At 51.6% G+C, this 17,313-nt stretch overlaps 1 protein-coding gene across 2 annotated transcripts in view; it reads left to right on the top strand.

The window, feature by feature from the left end:
- Nucleotides 1-17,313, top strand: part of LOC310883956 (uncharacterized protein) — a 190,642-nt gene that overhangs the window by 82,354 nt on the left and 90,975 nt on the right. For both annotated transcript variants that reach the window (XR_014573964.1, XR_014573965.1), the window contains one exon: nt 6,941-7,090. The gene's annotated coding sequence lies outside the window, so the exon portion shown is untranslated. The remainder of the gene's footprint in view (nt 1-6,940; nt 7,091-17,313) is intronic.

Below are 17,313 nucleotides of genomic sequence, written 5' to 3'. Positions count from 1 at the left end.
GCTCCGGCTGGGTGCTGGGGACACGGCTCGTGGTCCACAGCGAGCAGATGCCTCAGGCCATCTCTGCTCTGGTGATGCCTTCTAGTGCTCTGTAAGCTTCTCAGAGTGATGCAAATCCCTTGAGTACTGATCCCGTTGCCTTGGGAAGGGAAGGCACGCAGGAGCTCGTTGCTGTCCCCACTTGTGGCACGGCACCATCGGCCCTGCTGAGTGAAAGCAGCAGCAGGAGCCACGTGGGACTTGCACGTAGAACGAGGAACAGACAGCCCAGTGGAGCTGGGAGGTTTTCCCCCAGTAAACCCAGTGAGCCTTGGAGGTTTTCAGCGCATTTACAGATTTCCTTCCAGGGTTGCAGGGTGGGGGGGGGGGAGGTTAACCACGGGGCTCCACTACTGGGCTGTGGGAGCTGAATCCTGGAAGCTGAAATAAAATATTCCTGCAATAAAATATTCCTGCTCTGCCCTTGCACGTTCTCACACACTCCTAGTGCTGGCCTCCTCCTCCTCCTCTTCCTCCCAAGCGCAGGTGGGTTTGGGTTTGCGCAGGGCCTTCTGGTGCCCCCCTGGGCTCATTTTTCTCAGGGTTTCCAGTTCTCCCCCCAGGGAAGGGGCTGCCGGCAGGACCCAGCTCTGCAGCCAGAGCAGCTTTTGGGCTTCGCCCCGAGCAAACCCCGTCTGCTCTGACAGCTACCTGTCCACCCACCGCTGGGCGCTGCGTCAGGCTGCTGACTGCGGTTCAGAGCAAGGACAGACTTATGTACACATCGCTGTGGCAACGCTTAGGTAAAAGCCTCCGAGAAGCACCGAGGTGCATATTATGGGCTACTGCCTACCTCTGTGTGTGCACATGTGGGTTTTTTTTTCCTGACACTAGCCTGAGGTGCAGGGAACACCTGAGCTGGTTTAATTAGCTTCCCTGCCTTATGCTTCTGTAAATCTCTGAAATCTCTACCTTGTGTGAGTTTATTTTTTGACTTTTTTTGACTTGCATCTGCTCCCAATCCCGATGTGGATCTGTGGCCTGAGAGTCTCACAGGGGCAGAGCAGCACGCATGAGCTAACCCAGGGGAAGGAGCACGGGAAGCTCCTCGAAGGCCCAAAGTGACGGAAGCTCACAGAAACCACACTTTGACCTGAACCGGATCATTCGGGAGTCTTCTGGGAGTCTGGTTTTAGTCTGAAACGGGATGGAAAAAAGGCTATGTAAAACCAGTGTTTTCCAGGTAGCTGCCCTTGGATGGAGCAGGAGGGCAGGGTGACCACAGGGCGAGGAGGGCAAGGGGCCTGCCTTGGGCTGGAGACCACCACCACCACCTGCACTGGGGCCTTGCGATGGCAACGGGTGGCTCTTGCATTTGCTGAGCGCGTTGCTGGGGTTGGTAGAGCAGCATCCGGAGCTTCGTGCATAAAGCTGCTTGTCTGTAACTCAAGTGAAACTTGGCACAGCTATTTAGCCATCCAGAAATGAAGTCTGATCTAACCGAACAACACAACCCATCAGCCTTAGACCTTTATTTTAGGATGGGGTGTAAGCCTACGGCTCTCTCCATCAAATTCCAAGGGAATAAGGCGGTAGGTGAAGGGGTGAATCCCCTCCTTAGTGAGAGAGGCTCCTCAAATCCTGGCAGCTCTTTGGAGAGACTCTGGGCTGAAGGGGTTGCATTTATTCCTGTGCTTGTATGCTCATTTTCAATGAGGGTTTTCTGAATATTCAGGGGGCCTTTTGGAGAGGCAAAGCAGAGGACTACATGAAATGTATTGAATGCTGGGTGTAGTAAGACTGAGCTTATAGGCCACTTCAGCTGGGCGAGAGGGTGTTTCAATGACCTGCTGTTATTTGAGAATTCTCAAATAACCTCCTTAGGAAACTTTAATCTGAGTGTGCCGATGGGCTCATTAGCTTCAAGGATATCCTTGTGTGCTGCTTTCTACAGCTAATCTAAGTTTTGTAACATTCTCAGGCTTCTGTCTTAAAAATATGATGCCTTGCTACACTTTAATAGTGCTAACTGGAGATAGCACTGGAATGTGGAGACTCCCAGTTTCCACTTTGCTACTGGTGGTCTTTGGAAACCTCAGGCCCGTTGCTTTATCTCGTTGTAGCTCGGTTTCCCGTTGTGCAGAACGGGAATAGTGCCCTGCTCCTGCAAGAACAGGGCGCAAAATGCGCTTAATGTCAATTCTGCACTATGGAAATGAGGAAACCCTTCTGTGCATTTGCATTGCTGTTGTCTTGAGCAGTTTGAAAAAAGGCTTTCTCCAAGGAAGTGCTTTTTGGAGTCCTAATGCATCGCAAAGAAGAAACATGTTCTTTCTTGTCTCATGCACGACACTTGCCCGGCGCAAGCACCCGAGGGAGGAGCACGTGCCCAGGGGCAGCAGCACCCTGAGGGTGCTGGCCTGGGCATGTGAAGATGCTTGAGACCGAGAATTGGCCACACAGTGCTCACCTGCGCCTTGTAATTCGTGGTGTGATCCCTGGCTCTCAAAGGGCAGCTTGCAATGAAATCGGTGTTCGGTGTTGCCATTCCAAAGGTGCAGAATCTACCAGGGGTATCAGTTAAATCAGTTCACCCACTGCTGGTACCGCATCTTGGACTCATACGTCTGTATCCATGAGCAATAGGTTTTGTGGGTGGCAGCGTCAGATTAGCTGATGGAATTTATTTGCTCTGGTGGAACCATTTTTAGGCAAGATGTTTTTGCAAACAGCATTTCATCATAACACGCTGCTGTCAGTCACCTGTAGGCAAATGACTCTCCAAAACCCAACCCTAGATTGAAGGAAATGATAAGTAGCTCTGCTTGTCCTGAAAGCTTTTTTCCTCTCCTTATTTAATATTTTGCTGGGTAAATAATTACCGGCCTCACATACTGCAAAGTGGGTGTGGAGGGTCAGCAAATGTCTTGAAAATGGTTCCAGTTCTGTGCTTGATAGCGAAGGCAGACGTTTTCACAAGCTAACAGGACTGACTGCGCTGCATTCCTCCGGCCTGGTCGCAGGGGTGGGTGCGCAATGGCAAAAATGTGCCCGAGCAGCTGCACGGGCGCTCCACTGGATCAGCTGGAAGGGCAGGGGCTGCCGGGGCTCCGGGCAGGGAGCGGTGCTGGTTTTAGTGAGAATCTCTGAAAAAGGGCGGCTTTTTGTGTAGCAGGCACCAGGAGCGAAGTGCGGGCTGGGAACGGCTCCTCCTTGGCAGTGTCGTTCCTGGCTGAGCATCGGGAGATTAAGAAGCCTTTAATTGGGTACAAGCATCAGGACTTAAATGCTAATTTACATGCCTGACACATTGATGGCAAATATTTCGAGTATTGACTCAGTCCAGAAGCAGTGCCTGACTGGGGTGAGTGGCAGGAGATGAGGTGATGCGCCTTTCCAAGAAGGTGTTTGATATGTGAACGCTCCCAGCTTCAGGAAGCAGAGGGAGACCCAGGGCTGGAAACAGCCATCAGCAAAGTTCACACTGGAAAATAACACGTGTTTTTTTTTTTTTTTTTAACCTGGAGTTTAATTAAATACCGGATTAGCTTGTGAGGAGGGGGAGGGCGAATTCTCTCCATCTCGGAGTTGTTAACAAGAGCTGAGCTGCTGCTCCCTGCGCAGTTCTGTGTGTGCTCCCGTGGTGGGCACACAGCGGAGCCCCCCTGGCCATGGCAGCTGTAGGAAACCGTCCCCAGGGGACTGCCTGTGGGTCCCCACAGCCAAACCGCCCCTGGGCTGCACCGTTATCCGGGCTGCCACCCCTCCAGGAGCATGGTGCACTGCCGGCGGCTGTTTGTCTCCAGCTCCTTTCACCACCTCCGTTGTCGAACCCGACTGTCGCTTTTCTCGCCTGCTTGTTTTCAGCGTTTTCCCCGAGAGTTTCTTTTTATAATTGTGATATTTTTTTTTCCCCCCTCTCTGTCGCTACCTGTTTGAGCCCTCAGGCGGTGAGCTCGGAAATGCATTTGCTGGGGTTTGCCCTGGCCTGTCGCATACATCATCCTGCAGAGGATGGTGTGCATCTGTTTGGCATTTATTAATCGGTGCAGCTTGACAGTGTTTCTTCATGTGTTTTCTTTTCCAAAATTCTCTGCTTAAAATAGAGCAGCAGTTGGGGGTGGGGAGGGGGAAATTATCTTCCTCATGCCTTTGTGTGGGCTTCCGCAGTGCATGTCCTAAATGTGCAGTCTGGAAACGTTCTGCCTTCAGAAACTGCCCCCCACAAAACAAGGAGTGGGATTCTTTGGGTATCAGATGAAAATGAAGCTAAGTTTATAAGGAGCCAAGGCTTACTACTGTTCAGTCGCTCCCTAGGCGTATTATCCCTCCCTGTTACTGCTAGGAGAAAATCACCTTTTGGCACCGACTGCCTGCAGGTGCCCACCCGGGGCTCCTCAGTGACCCATCCGCGAGGCTCTGGAGCAAATGATGCTCCTGGAGCTCCCGAGGATGTGGGTTCCTCTCCCTCAGCTCTTGGCTCAGCCCTGCTGCCTTCCCTGGGGGTGTGAATGGTGCAGCCACCACGACCACAGGGGAAAGTTCATGGGCTCCTTTCCCCCCGAGGTGTTCTGGGTCCCGGCTCCCTTTTCCGAAGGGAGCAGCGTTGCACAACAGCCTGCTCACCGTTTGAAAGGAGATTTCCCAGCTTTCCTCTTCTCTGGAAATATTTATCTATCAGCCAGCTAAGGGCAGAAGGAACTTGTTTCAGGTAGGATGTGTTTTTCCATCTGCACGTAATAACATCTCTAGCTGTGTGTAATTAACTCAGAAGTGATAGGCTTGTAATTACCCAGCAGAAGCCTGTGAAAGGGATTGCGTTAGTCTTTATCTCAGAAGCTTTGTTAACGAAGATGTTCTGGGCCATTTTGGGATATGCCAAAATGTCTGAAGCAGCGCTGGAGCCCCGCAGAGGCCGGGCTGGTGGCGGAGCTGGCTGGGGTGGGCTGGGGCTGGCTCAGCACCACGAGGTCCCCAGCGGAGGACCTGTAGCAGGTGGCTCCGGCCCTTGGTGTGCTGATGTCCTCCATTTGAGGTTCATCTGGGACAACAGAGACCTGCCTGCTCTGGCTTTTGGTTGAAATTCTTGTTTTCTCTTGTTTCTGTCTGCTTGTGTGTGTCTGGAGGGGTGGGCAGGAGGCAGCCTGTGCCTAAACTGGGGAGGCTGCACCGTGTAGGAGAGGACCCTTAAAAGGGCCACAAGACATGAAATGGCCATGTGGCTGTGGAAATTAATACTGGAGGCTTCTGCTGTTTGTGTGATGAAACCATCACAAATGTAGTATATTGTACAAACTATAAGAATGACATTAAAGAAATGTGTTTTTAGTGCACGGCTCCCTTAACAGGGGAACAAACTCAGCATCTCTACTTCTTGGAGTGCAGCTTGCACCAGTTTGTCTTCATTATCCCTGTGACTGGGAGAGACAAATTGGTCGAATGGAGATGTCTCAGCTAAAATCCTATGTCTGAGCCTTCTTCAGAAGTTTTGAGACCAAATCACGCAACATGGGGAGAATCCTTGGGGATTAGACCCCAAATTGACATCAGAGGCTGGTGTTATTTGAGGGCAATCTGCCCTGGTTTTGCTCTGCAGCCTTGGGAGTGAGCAGTGCTTCCCCTCGGGCACGTAGCCCCTGCGAGATGGACAGAGGGCCGCGAAGCGAGGCACCCCCTGAATGCTGTCACATTTCCCATGAGCAATACCCTGCAGTGGAGACAGGGTTATTTAATTTTGCATCTTGGCTTCTTGGGATTTGCTAGAAAAAGCAAAGAAATTTGCCTTTTCTTCTAAAAGCCAGAGTCTCTGTGGTTTGTGACCACGAGCCTCGGGCATTTCACACCACATCCTTGTTGGCCTTTGGGTCCCAGGCTGGCTGGAGACTTCTTGGTGCTCCACCACAGCTTGGCAGAGCTCTTGGGCACGCTGTGCTGCCTGGTACGGGTGCAGGATGAGATGGGATTTGTGTTTTGGGTCCAGCTAAGGACCCGCGTGTCCCATGCACCGCGGCAGCGTCTGGACTTGAGGCAGTTCAGGTCTGCGCAGGTTCTCTTAACACCTGGGCATTCCTACCACTTGAAGTAACGAGGTGGTAGGGAACAAAGTTAATGAATGTACATGTAATTGGTGAACAAGGAAAAAAACACAAGCTAATTAATTTGGTAATTAATATTTTTTCATGTCATTTGGGAGATTAATGGAGGAAGAAGGGTTCATTGATTAGGGCACCGATCTACTGGGAAGAGGAGTTTGTTCTCTGCCAGGGCTGCCTCACGTACATTTGGGCAAGTCATTTTGTCTCTTTGTGCTCCTTGCGTTTTGAGTCTAATTATAACAATAAATTCAGCAACTTCTGTACTTCATGGGGGGAAAAATGTTACACTCAAAGGCAAATACTGTTTGTATTAATAGTGAATGTATAGTAGGAGTAATGCTAACTACAGTGAATACGTAGTAGACGTACTGCTAACTAGAGAGACAAGGTTCAGTTTTAATAGATGTTTTGAATAATAATAAAGATGTTTTGAGCATCTATTATCTAATTTGTATGACGCTCCTGAGCAGGAGGTGTGGGGACAGGCAGCCCTGTTCCGTTTGCAATAGGGAAAGTGAGTGTAAGTTATCTTGAGCTATCAGAAAAGTTTGTAATGAGCTTTAATAGGTCTAAGTTAGAAACAGACATAACAAGTTTGACGTGGGCTTTTACCGGAGTGATTACCCTTTGGAATGGGCTCTTTACCTGTCCTGTCTCTTGATGTCTCCCAGACCAGCCTGGGACGTCTTCCTGGGGAGCTGGGAGGGTGAATGCAATTCTGAACCGCATGGGAAACAAAGCCCTTTGGGACAAAGTTCTAGCAGGATGCTTTCTCATACCCTACTCCCTCTGTTGCCTGTGTGGGCTGGGTAAAATTCTTAGCTTCTGCACCCTTTAATTTTAGCCCATCCGATTCTTTGTTTTAGGTCCTGGAATCGTGAGAACTTCCAATGACTTGGCAAATCGCTCTGAATCACTGACGTTTGGCGGCCACCTCCACCCATGCCTGTCCCTTGCCTGCTCCCTCGCCGGGTGTCAGTTCTCGAGCCTACGTGCTGAGAAGAGAAGTTAAAAAGGTAAAAGTCTGTAATCTGATTCCACGGTGACCTGTCTAATCCTGTTCCCTGGTACAGTGAGAGCTGAAATACTTGTACTGCAAAACAATGGCTTGAGGAGGCTACAGAAGGGAGATGAGAATCTGCAGGGAATTTTTTTCTCTATTTTCTGTCTCTTTGACAGAAACGTGTCAGCTTGAAAGCAGTGTGGTTGAAATTGTCGTGAGGTTGGGTAGTAATGCATCGGGTCCCTCTTTGTAGGAGAACGGGGGTACGGCTTCAGGCAGCCCCGACTAAATCTGTGCACGGGAGCAGCTGTGCAGCCTTGTCCTGGAGGTGGAGGGTTCGAATGTGATGAAGAGGAAAAAAAAAAAAAAAAGCTGCTGGTTGCCTTGTGTTCCTACCTGCAGAGCTCCCAGCGGGTGGGATGCTGAAATGTTTGAGGCTGGGCTGAAAGCTGAGGCTTTCCACGTGTGGCTGGGCTGTGTTGGAGGCCCTATGGGGCAGAGCTTTTTGGGGTTCTCTGGGGAAGAAGTTCCTACCTTGACTCTGGCCGTGTCTGGATCGCAGAGAGCTGAGCGCAGTCTTTGCTTTCCTCTCCTTCCCCGTGCAGCGCCCATATAACCACGCAAAGCCTTCCTCGTCCGTCAGAAGCTCCAGGGCACTTAAGGACATTAGTGACCCTGGGTTTGAAGCCCCAGTGCGGTTGTCCTCTCCTATCCTAGCTGAATACTTCTGCCTCAAGGACTTTTGTGGGGCATGGGCAATTTTTTTCCTCTAGCTTGTTGAGAAAAAAAAGCTTTTCTGCACCGAGCCTTGACGCAGGTTCCACTGAAACTACCTGCCTGCAAAAGGGTGCTTTGGAAAAGCAGCTTTTTCGGCAGAGAAGCTTGTTTCAATGGGCTCTGCTCTGCTGAGAATACACCAAAGAGCTGTGTGAGGTCTGGATTACAGATGTTGTGTTTTGAGCTTGCTGTTGTATCACAGAGGTGTTCTCATAAGCCGCTTTGTCCTTTCCTAGAGCTCTTCCTCCTGTTGGGGCTTTGTGTTTTCGTTTGCCACAAACTTTAGCTTTGCTGCTGCACTGAACTGAACCACGCTTTCAGAACAATTTCCAGCTGGGAACCTGAGCGCTCAGTTCCTCAGACTTGGTTTTTCTTAGGTCTTTGGCTCGGTCGCAATATTTCCTTCCTTGTTTTTTTAGGCATAATACCCTTCAATCCATCCGGTATTGCTGACACTGATGCAAGTGCCGTGGTGTTACAGAGCGGGGAAGGCTGGGAGTGGTACGAAATTAGCCCAGGTTCACCGACAGCAGTGCTGCCGGCGTGTGTCGGTGCAGCCCCGAGGGCTGCTCTGCGGAAGAGGCTGCAGGGTGAAGTTTTGGGGGGGTGCTTTGGGGTTAAAAGCTGGGGCTGGAGTGGGGCTGTCTGCTGCAGAGCTGCATCCAGGAGAAAACTTTTCTCATGGAATTCATGCAGCCAGGGCTCTGTAATGGAAAATGCGCCACACCTTAAATGCTATCATATTACTCATGAGCGCAATGCTGGTGTAATTAACTGAGTTAAAAACCAGATTTATTGCATGTCAATTATCACCTAACAAGTTGGCATATCTAAGAGATGCATCAGAGGCCGGATGTGCTGGTTTCCCACCTGAGGTAAGGGAGGTCACCTGCCTCGCCACCAGGGCAGATTTAATGGATCTTGCCGTGTTTAAATACAATCTTACTCACGCTCAGGTACAAGAATGTGTTTAACACCAATGGGCCGCACGGTTGCAAAGTGAAGTCCTCCAGTGTAACGAGATGCAAAACACCTAGTGGTTTCATCACCGATTTTGTGTCTGCATGGAACCTCCTCGCGTCTCCTGATTGCTTCTGACATCAGAAACGTTCTCAGGCTTCACCCCTCCACCCCAATCCAGAATGACACTGGGTAAAGGCTGTGCTGAATTCGAGCTGCTCTTGCTAACCTGCAGCAAAGGCTGTGGGAACTGATGGGATCTGCTGATTCAGCTCCTTAAAAAGAAAATCTAAAGGCACTGTATGCATGCAATGCAGCCAGGTGACTCAATTACAACACCTGGGCTTAGATTTGCAAACCATCTATAGCCTTGAGTTTCAGTTCAAACATTACCCTTAATTTTGGTCTCTGCCCTTAAATCCCCTATTCTAGCTGATGTATTATTTCCTTCTTATTTTGGAGGCTGTTGCAGAGCTGAGGTGCCTGCATGCTGCTGAAACACCACATCTTGTGTATGTCCAAATGTTGACGGAATTCCAGAAAGTCTGAACTTGGTGTGTCTGCAAATTGCATTATTTAAAAAGTAATGAAAATTAAATACTTGGAATCTTGGAGAGCGTGTAACTTTATGGCTTTCTTGGTACGTACTAGGAAAATTCGGAAGTTCAGGCTTTCTAGCTTCTAGCATGCAGAAAAATACCAGGGAGCGTGTGCTTGGTTTTACACTCGGTTACACACTTGAGATGTGTGTGTACTTTGAGTCTCCTCCCTACCTTTTGCCAACTGATTTTTGGCTGCAGCCTCACCTTTCTGCTTGTCTGCAGGGTAACCTCCTGCTTGCACAGGCCTGGCGAGGAGATGCCCCAATGGGGCTGGAGCAGGTCAGTGCTGGATCCAGCCCAGCCTCGGCTCTGGTCTCTCAAGCTGCTTTTCTATTTCCTAACACCACGCTGAGCTTCCCTGCTGCCAGTCCCAGGCTGAAGTGCCAGCCGGGAGGGGAAGTTCCTTTGCTTGCAAAGAAGTGATTTTTTTTCGGTGTAACTCTAAAAGCAAAATCATACTTTGGTAATACTTTTTTTTTTTTTCTGCTTGAAAACACCTGAAAGCTGCTGAAGGTGCTGAATCGCATAGATGCTCGCTTACATTGTGTCATCTCTGAAGAGCTCTGACCTCTTTGCACTGTACTGTACAAGCATGTAGAGCTGTCCTTTGGAAAGCTTAGGTCAGGAGTAACCTGTGTTCTCAGGGCAGAAACCAGTGCTTTTTGCAGAAAGAGGTGAAGACCTGGCACAGCTGCAGTGTGGGTGTTAACAGGTGCCAGCTGGAAGCCCAAAGCTTTCTCACCTCCTGGCTGCCTTTGCAGTAGGCTGTGGAGGGGAAATTGCTGTCCCTGTGAGAGGCTTCAGAGGGGACCCTGTGCCTCATGCACCAATTTTCCTGATTTTTGTAGCCTAATTAGATTTTTGTAGCCCAATTAAATTCTGATTCTTGGGCCATCAGACTCTGCTGATCGGTGTGAACTGCTGTTTCCCTTTGGCACCTTCCATCCCAGGTACCTCCTTTTCTGCTCCCCAGGTGCTTGAGCTGCTGTGTGGCTGCTCTGCACTGCTCCTCTCTTTTTTTTTGGTCAGACAATAAATCATGTCTCACTTTCTTCAGACAAGTCGGGGAGAGCCCAACAAGACTGATGACAGAGAAGGATCGGTAATATTTCCCTGTACAGAAAACAGTTTTCTGTGCAGTGAAGCTGCTTTCCAGCAGGGCCGTGTGGGGCAGCATATCAGAGAGCTTGTTCTCATCCCCCCACAACCTGCCCTGGAGATGCAAGGCTGCAGTGCAGGGTGATCACAATGGTGTTTGGGTGCTGGGGATGCTGTCGGTTGTGCTGCTGATCCTGCCTGATGCCACCATAACTGCAGGAGTTCTCCCCAAACCATAACGTTTCCTTGTCACCCATGCCAAAACCCCTGTGTGCAGCCCAGAGGTCTGGGCACTGCTTTCGTAGACCTACAAAGGTACTGTTAGGGATGGGATTGCAAGGGGAGGTTTGGTGGTGAGAGGGCACACTGTATAAAGGGGTATAAAGGGTGGGTGATCCATTAAAGCAATGGAAAAAAAAAGGAAAAATACTGCTAAATTATTTTTTTTGCATGCCCATGCTGTGTTTGTGCTCAGTCTGAGGTCACCGTGAGCACCTGGCAAGGTGTTCTGCCACACAGGTAGCCCTCGGACCTCTGCTGTTACAGAAATACCAGGGATATTTCATTTCCCTCCGCTTTAGTGGGCAAGTGCCTGTGCTTCCCAGCTGCTGCTCCTCTTCCTCGAGCAGGCTGTAACACTTGAAGGAGCAACAAATGCAGGTAGAGCCCCCATCGCCCATGCTCTCGGCCGGCCGGGATGCGGGACCGGGGGCTGTTCCCATCCCCCTGGCCGGGCCGCGCTCCCCCCCTCTCCCCCGAAGCCCTGCCTTGCCCTTTTGTGGAGATTTATAGAGCCGAGTGGGCTGAGAACAAATGAGCAGACATTAAGGCGATGTGTTCTGCATACTAATGACAAGATACTGCTTCTGCACCTCGGGGCAATACTGGGTCAGGCCAGTTTAGCTGTAAACTTTATTTATGTGCTTATTACATCGCAGCTGCAGTTTGCTGGCCCGGGCTGAGGGTTTAGAGATGTGTCCGGCAGTAAATTTTATTTGTTTATTTGAAATGGGATGCCTCTTCCCCCCAACCTTTCTCTTTCCTTTTTGGGAAAAAAAAAAAAAAATCCCATCTTTGCTGTTGCAGGCTTGTGAGTGGGGTGGGAGGGAGGGGCAAGGATGTGGGGTGGGGATGTGGGGTTCATTTTTGTGGGGAGCAGTTGGGTTTATTTAAGCCTCACTGGTGTGCAGAGGACTTTACCCCTCTTGGTCAGTAGCAGCCTGCCTTGAGCTCCCCATGTTCCTCGTGGCAGGTCCCAGGTCCCTCCTGGAGGAGAGGAAGGGTCCTTGGGGAGCTGGGGAGCTCGTCACTGGCCAGGTGTGGCCAAGTCCCTTTGCCTCCGGCCCCATCTGTTTGTTTCCCCCGGGGTCAGGCACACTTCTTCCCTCATTTATGCCAGTTTGGCTGGATGCAGGCTTCGCTGCTCCAACACAAGCCGAGGGAGGTGGGTTTGGTTCGGCTGCGCTGGGAGAGGGCTTCCTCTGTACTGCTGAGATCTGTGGGGAGATCAGCCGTGATTTACGCCCGCAACAAAGGCTCTCCAAACCATCCTATTTTTATGGTATCCCCTCCTGCCTCCAGCCCGCTTCCTCCTCGTGTTACATCTTGTCTCTGTGGTTTATAGGCGCTCTGGGGGCAGGGATTGCCGTTCTCTTGTCCGGCCTCCTGGGCTCCCCGCCTTGCTCAGAACTGTAAAAACGCATCAAGGACGAAAGGAGTTTGGAGCAGGAGCTTTGCCTGCTCCCGTGCGGGGCGGAATTAATTCCCGTGCATTTTTACAGAGTTGCCTTCGAGGTTCCCAGCCCGGCTGAGCGGCTGCTGTTGCTGCGATGCAAATGAAGGTTGCCCTCTCTGGGCTGGTGCTGGGACTTGACGTGGGGAACCCTGGTGAAGATGAGGTGTTACTTCCCCGCCAGCCTCTGGTCCCTGGGGCAGGGCTGGATGTGGTCACCCAGAGCAGGGGCACGGCCGCCTCGGTGCTGGAGGCGGACTGGGGTCAAGGGCGGCTGACGGGGCCGTGGGGTGGATGGATCCCGTTGCCTGCTGTGTAAATCCTCCTGCAACCCGTCCTGCTGGTGCCCAGCTCTGGGAGGTGCCCTGTGATGTTATCTGCTGTCAGATAAGCTCAGCTGGGCAAAAACTCAGCCCTACGAGCAGGCGAGGACTTGGTGCCTGTGTGTTGACAGATTTCAACAACCGCGTTAAGCATCCAGCACTGCTCGCTTCTCACCCCCGAGGGTCAGAGAGCTTAGCTTGTGATGGGGCAACCTGTGCCTTACAGACAACCAACAGCTGCCTGAAAAACAACAAAAACGGCAAAAAGAAGCCCCCCCCCCCCCCCCCCCAGTACTCCTCCTTTTCATTCCCTGGCCAGAAACCTCCGTCCCCACAAAACCTTCACTGGGGGGAAGCTGTCCCAGCACCTCTACTCCCCATTGGGGTGGGCTGGGGTCCCCAGACCCCCCTATCCTGGCAGGGGCTCCGCTGTCCCCGAGGGGTGAGGCAGGCCGGAGGCTGTGGGAGGAGGCCCATGGTGGAGGCCCTCCAGGAGCGCGGCTGGGGCCGCGCCTGGCTCGCGGCCTGCTCTCTCAGCCGGAGGTAACAGGCCAGCCACAAACGCCGGAGAGATCAACAGGGGGTGGAGAAGGGATGAAAGAAAACAACCTTCAAAAGAACATGCCCTGCTTTTTTTTTTTTTTATTATTATTATTATTTGAAGCGAGGGGAAAGGTACTGGAGTGGTGAGGACTTCTAATGAGTCTTTCCCTGGGAAAGCCCTTCTTTTGCATCGAGTCCAGAAATGCCCTTATTTAAGTCAGAGAAATCTATTTGTATGTATGTAATGTGTGTGTACGTTGCTACATTGCTTCGCCTTCCTTGTGGCTCCTGCTTGTTCCACCCCAGAAGACGTTGCAGGCCTGCTGTCGGTCTTCCAGGCTGGTCCCTGGAGGGTTGTCACCCCAGTTCATCCCCACTGCATCTCTATCAAATAATTTTGCAGCTGAAACCGAGGTTCTAGAAGTGGGAATAGGAAGAAATCCCTGTGCTAAGAGCTTTCTGCGTGCATCATTTGAAGCAGTTGCCTGGTTTTGAGAATGTTGTGTTGTATCCCGTGACCGGGCCCTGGGAGGGAGAGGAGTGAGCAAGGAGACATCTCCTCACCGCCGTGGTGTCCTGGGGTGAGGACCGGTAGCGTGACTATTGACTTAACTCAATGGCGAATCCTTCACCACTTGGAGAGTGACTTAACTGCATCGTTACGCTAAATTACCTGACAAGCCATTGGCTCAACCAGCCTATTGTCCTGCCATCAGCCGTGCTGACACGAACGTCACAAGTCTGTCATCTTCTCCCTCATGGTGGCCAGCACCGGGTTCAGACCAAAATACTACCTCCAATGTAACATGCGTGACTCTGTGATGGATTTCAATGGGGTGAAGGAACATCTCTTTGCAGTCTCAGCTAGACGCTGACTTCTGCTGTGAAACCTGAGATCCTTGATTTTTTTTTTTCCAAAAAAAAGAGAGGAGCACCACCAGCACAGCAGGGCAGGATTAGGGTATCGAGGGCCGGTGGTACTGCTGGATGAGGACAGCTAATGAGATTGTAATGGGGAAATGGTGGTGGGGACACGCCTGGGACCGGACCTAGCACTGGGGAGGGAACGTTTGATGATGGTGTGGCAAAAATGCCTCCTGCAATGGTGGTGGGCACCAGAACCGGGATGGCAGCTCCTGAGGATGAGGAGAAGGGCACGGGAAGTTCAGCTGGGTCTGAAGGAAGGGACCAGATAAGCTCCAGTGCACACAGCATGTCCCATGCTCGTGCAGATGCTGATGGGCTCACAGTGACTTTGTGGGGTGGACTTCTGGTTTCTGTGGACAATCCTCAAGGAGAACCCTGCTCTCTAGCTACCCCTGGTTAGGGGGTTGGACAGCTCTGTTGGGGGGTTGCAGTTTATCTGTCCAAGACTTCTACTCTGATCCTCCTGTCAGCTCATGTGCTCGGCATGAAGATGTGTTTTTGGGTAAAATCCTACCCGTGGAGGCAGCAGCATGCTGCCTCTTGCACTCCCTCCCTCCCAGTCACCATCCAAAGGCTCTGTTTGCACTTTCGGAGCAGATGCAGGAGTTTCCTTCTCGTGGCCTTCAGGTGCCTTGCCCACCTGCAACCTCTGAATCAAACCCAGACCTGTTACTGCGACAGCAATTGTGGAACTGGAACACATTTGCTGGAACACCGCTTTCCAGCAAATCCACCTCATTCGGAGAAAGTTCCCGGCACCCCCTCCCGGCAACCCCCCTGGGCTGTGCTGCGATGGGGATGGCTGAGCACGGCTTAACTCTTGCAGCTTTGCTAAGCCGGGAGGTTTGGGTGTCTGTCCCAGGACCAGAGCCCTCATGGTTGCTGCAGGGGGGCTGTGGCTGCACCCCGTGGTCTTTGGGGTGCAGATGGGGAGGGTGACATGACACCAGGGTTAATATATTTTTTTGGAGGGGGAAGCGTTCTGCTTTGTTGTTGGACGCAGTCTCTCGGCACCGCTGGCGGAGCTTTTAGCATGCAAATGCACTTTGTCTCATGCTTTTTAATGTTTTACTTCTCGTAATTGCCGAGACCGGTTGTAATTTCTGGACGTGGCCAGGTTTCCGAAAGCAGCTTCCACTTAAATCTGATCTGCAGCGGGAACCGCTTTCGATTCCTGCCCCCTCCCTCTGTTTGGTCTGTCAGGTTGAACAAAGCGTAGCAGTCGCTAACGTTAGTGCAGGGAGGTCCTGAGGCGCAATAGCGAAAAATAACACGCGTTAACCTTTGAATGTTGTTGTATTTTATTTTGCTGTTGTGCTTCTAGTACAACTTTGCTGGGAAACAATAAACATTTGGGGCCAGCACAGCTCATCAGCTGCGTAAGCTGCTGGAGGGGGTCCAGCGGAGGCTCCTGCCCCTCCGGCCCCGGGCGCCCGTTGGACGTGACGCCTCTCCATCACGCTTCTCCTAGAGATGAGCTTTCCAGAACTCCAGCTCTTAACCCTGAGCCTGGATTGCGACACCACAGCTCTCCAAAAAACCAGAGAAATATCGGTGTAAGCTGTCAAGATGTTATCGTGGTTGTTGCACAATACGCTATTCCACAGAGGGCTTTCCTGGGGAAACGGCGTCTGAGACATGCTGTCCATCCGTCTGTCTCTCCATCGAGAACTTTCAAATCTCTTTGGACAGCGTCAGCTAAATTTGCCAGTATGTCAGAGGTATCAAATACATCCAGTTCCACCAAGTCATGCGTGTGTAGGTGAAGGTAAAGAGAAGGCCCTGTCCGAACTCTTGCTGAAGGGAAGGTTGCAGCCTCACTTCAGCTCAACCCCACTGGACATCAGAGAATCTGCCAGAAAGGCAGTGCTCGTGGATTCCCCTGCTCTCACTTTCTGTTTTCTCCTTGAAAGCTTTGGCTTCAGAACATTGAGAATCTCAGCTTTCATAAAAAAAAAAACCCTCAAGCTCTGACCCTCAAGGTTACAGAGAGAAGCAAGAAAATGTGACTCTCCGAGGACTTGAAGCTTGCAAAACTCAGCAACGTTTGCAGGGGATTTGGCTCAAATTTGGTCTTTGGCAGTCAGGCGAGATAAACGTGGTGTCGGGCTTTGTCAGGAAATTTGCACTTGAGTATTATGCAGATGGATAATTTGTCTGTCCTTGGTCGATACAAGCCCGTTGACAGCACAGGTACTGTGCAGAGCTGGTTGCATCAGGCAAGTGGCTTCTGCTGGTGCTCTGCAGGGCAGGTGAAGCCCCAGGGCTGCCACATGGGGATGCGAAGCGAGGTCTCTGGGGCTCGGGATGCTGGGCTGGCTGGCGGGGCCCTGCGCTGGAGGTGGCTGTACTCTCGGCTGCATATCCAATTTCCTCCTCTTTACTGTTACTGGCTGCGCCATCTCGATGCTGACCTTGTTCTTGTTTAACTTGGCTTTCGCTGCAGCTGCTGCATGTTCCCGAGTGATGGATTTTACCTTCGTGCCAGTTGGTTTGGGGGAAAGGACGTAGCTTTGCTGACTTGTATGGGTTGTGGGTCTCTCTTCTAAGGCCCTGAAAAAATCCTGGAGTGCTCTCACCCTATAAAACATACCCAAGGCAGATATTTTCTGGCCATATTATGTTAGTGAGCCAGCACTAAATAAGTTGGGACTCTGTACAAGGGCAACATAGGTCTGACTTCTCTCTCTCAGCATAGGCATTTAGCTGAGGCACCCAAAGGAGCGATTTTCCTCTGTGGTCACTGTGGTCCTGAGTGGTCTGGGCCCCACTTGGAGCTGCCGTCTTTGAGGGATGATGCTCCTTTAACTGAGACAGCATCTAAAACTGCAAGGGGCATATGGTCTGGCCTTGCTGCAAGGTGAAGGTTTGGAAGACTGCACCTATGGGTGCAGGCAATCGCATGGGGCTCCCAAAGGGGTGACACCCACCACGCAGGCCACAGCACCTGCCCTTTGCTGGGGAAGCTGCTTGCTCAGGAGACACCCCCAGCATGCATGTAGGAGCCAGGCACTCCTCCTGCACCAGTGCTCAGCTGAGCCCGGTCCTTTGCAGCCTATCCTTCGAGGGGGTGAAGGGGGAGAACAGCTATCGCTGCTGGGTGAATCTCCAGGGATGGCTGGGGAGGGGATGAAAAGGGCAAGCTGCCCTCACAGGGATGATCCCAGGCAGCCTGGGGGGGGGGGGGGGGGGGGGGGGGGGGGGAGAAAGAGACCCTATCAGGCTGAGCTGGATGGAAACAAAGTGCTTAAAAAGATGGTGAAAATGGCATTTT

The sequence above is a fragment of the Anser anser genome (assembly GCF_964211835.1).
Source record: "Anser anser genome assembly, chromosome: 19".
NCBI lineage: Eukaryota > Metazoa > Chordata > Aves > Anseriformes > Anatidae > Anser > Anser anser.
The sequence above is the reverse complement of the archived record's forward strand: the minus strand, read 5'-3'. Positions and strand labels throughout refer to the sequence as shown.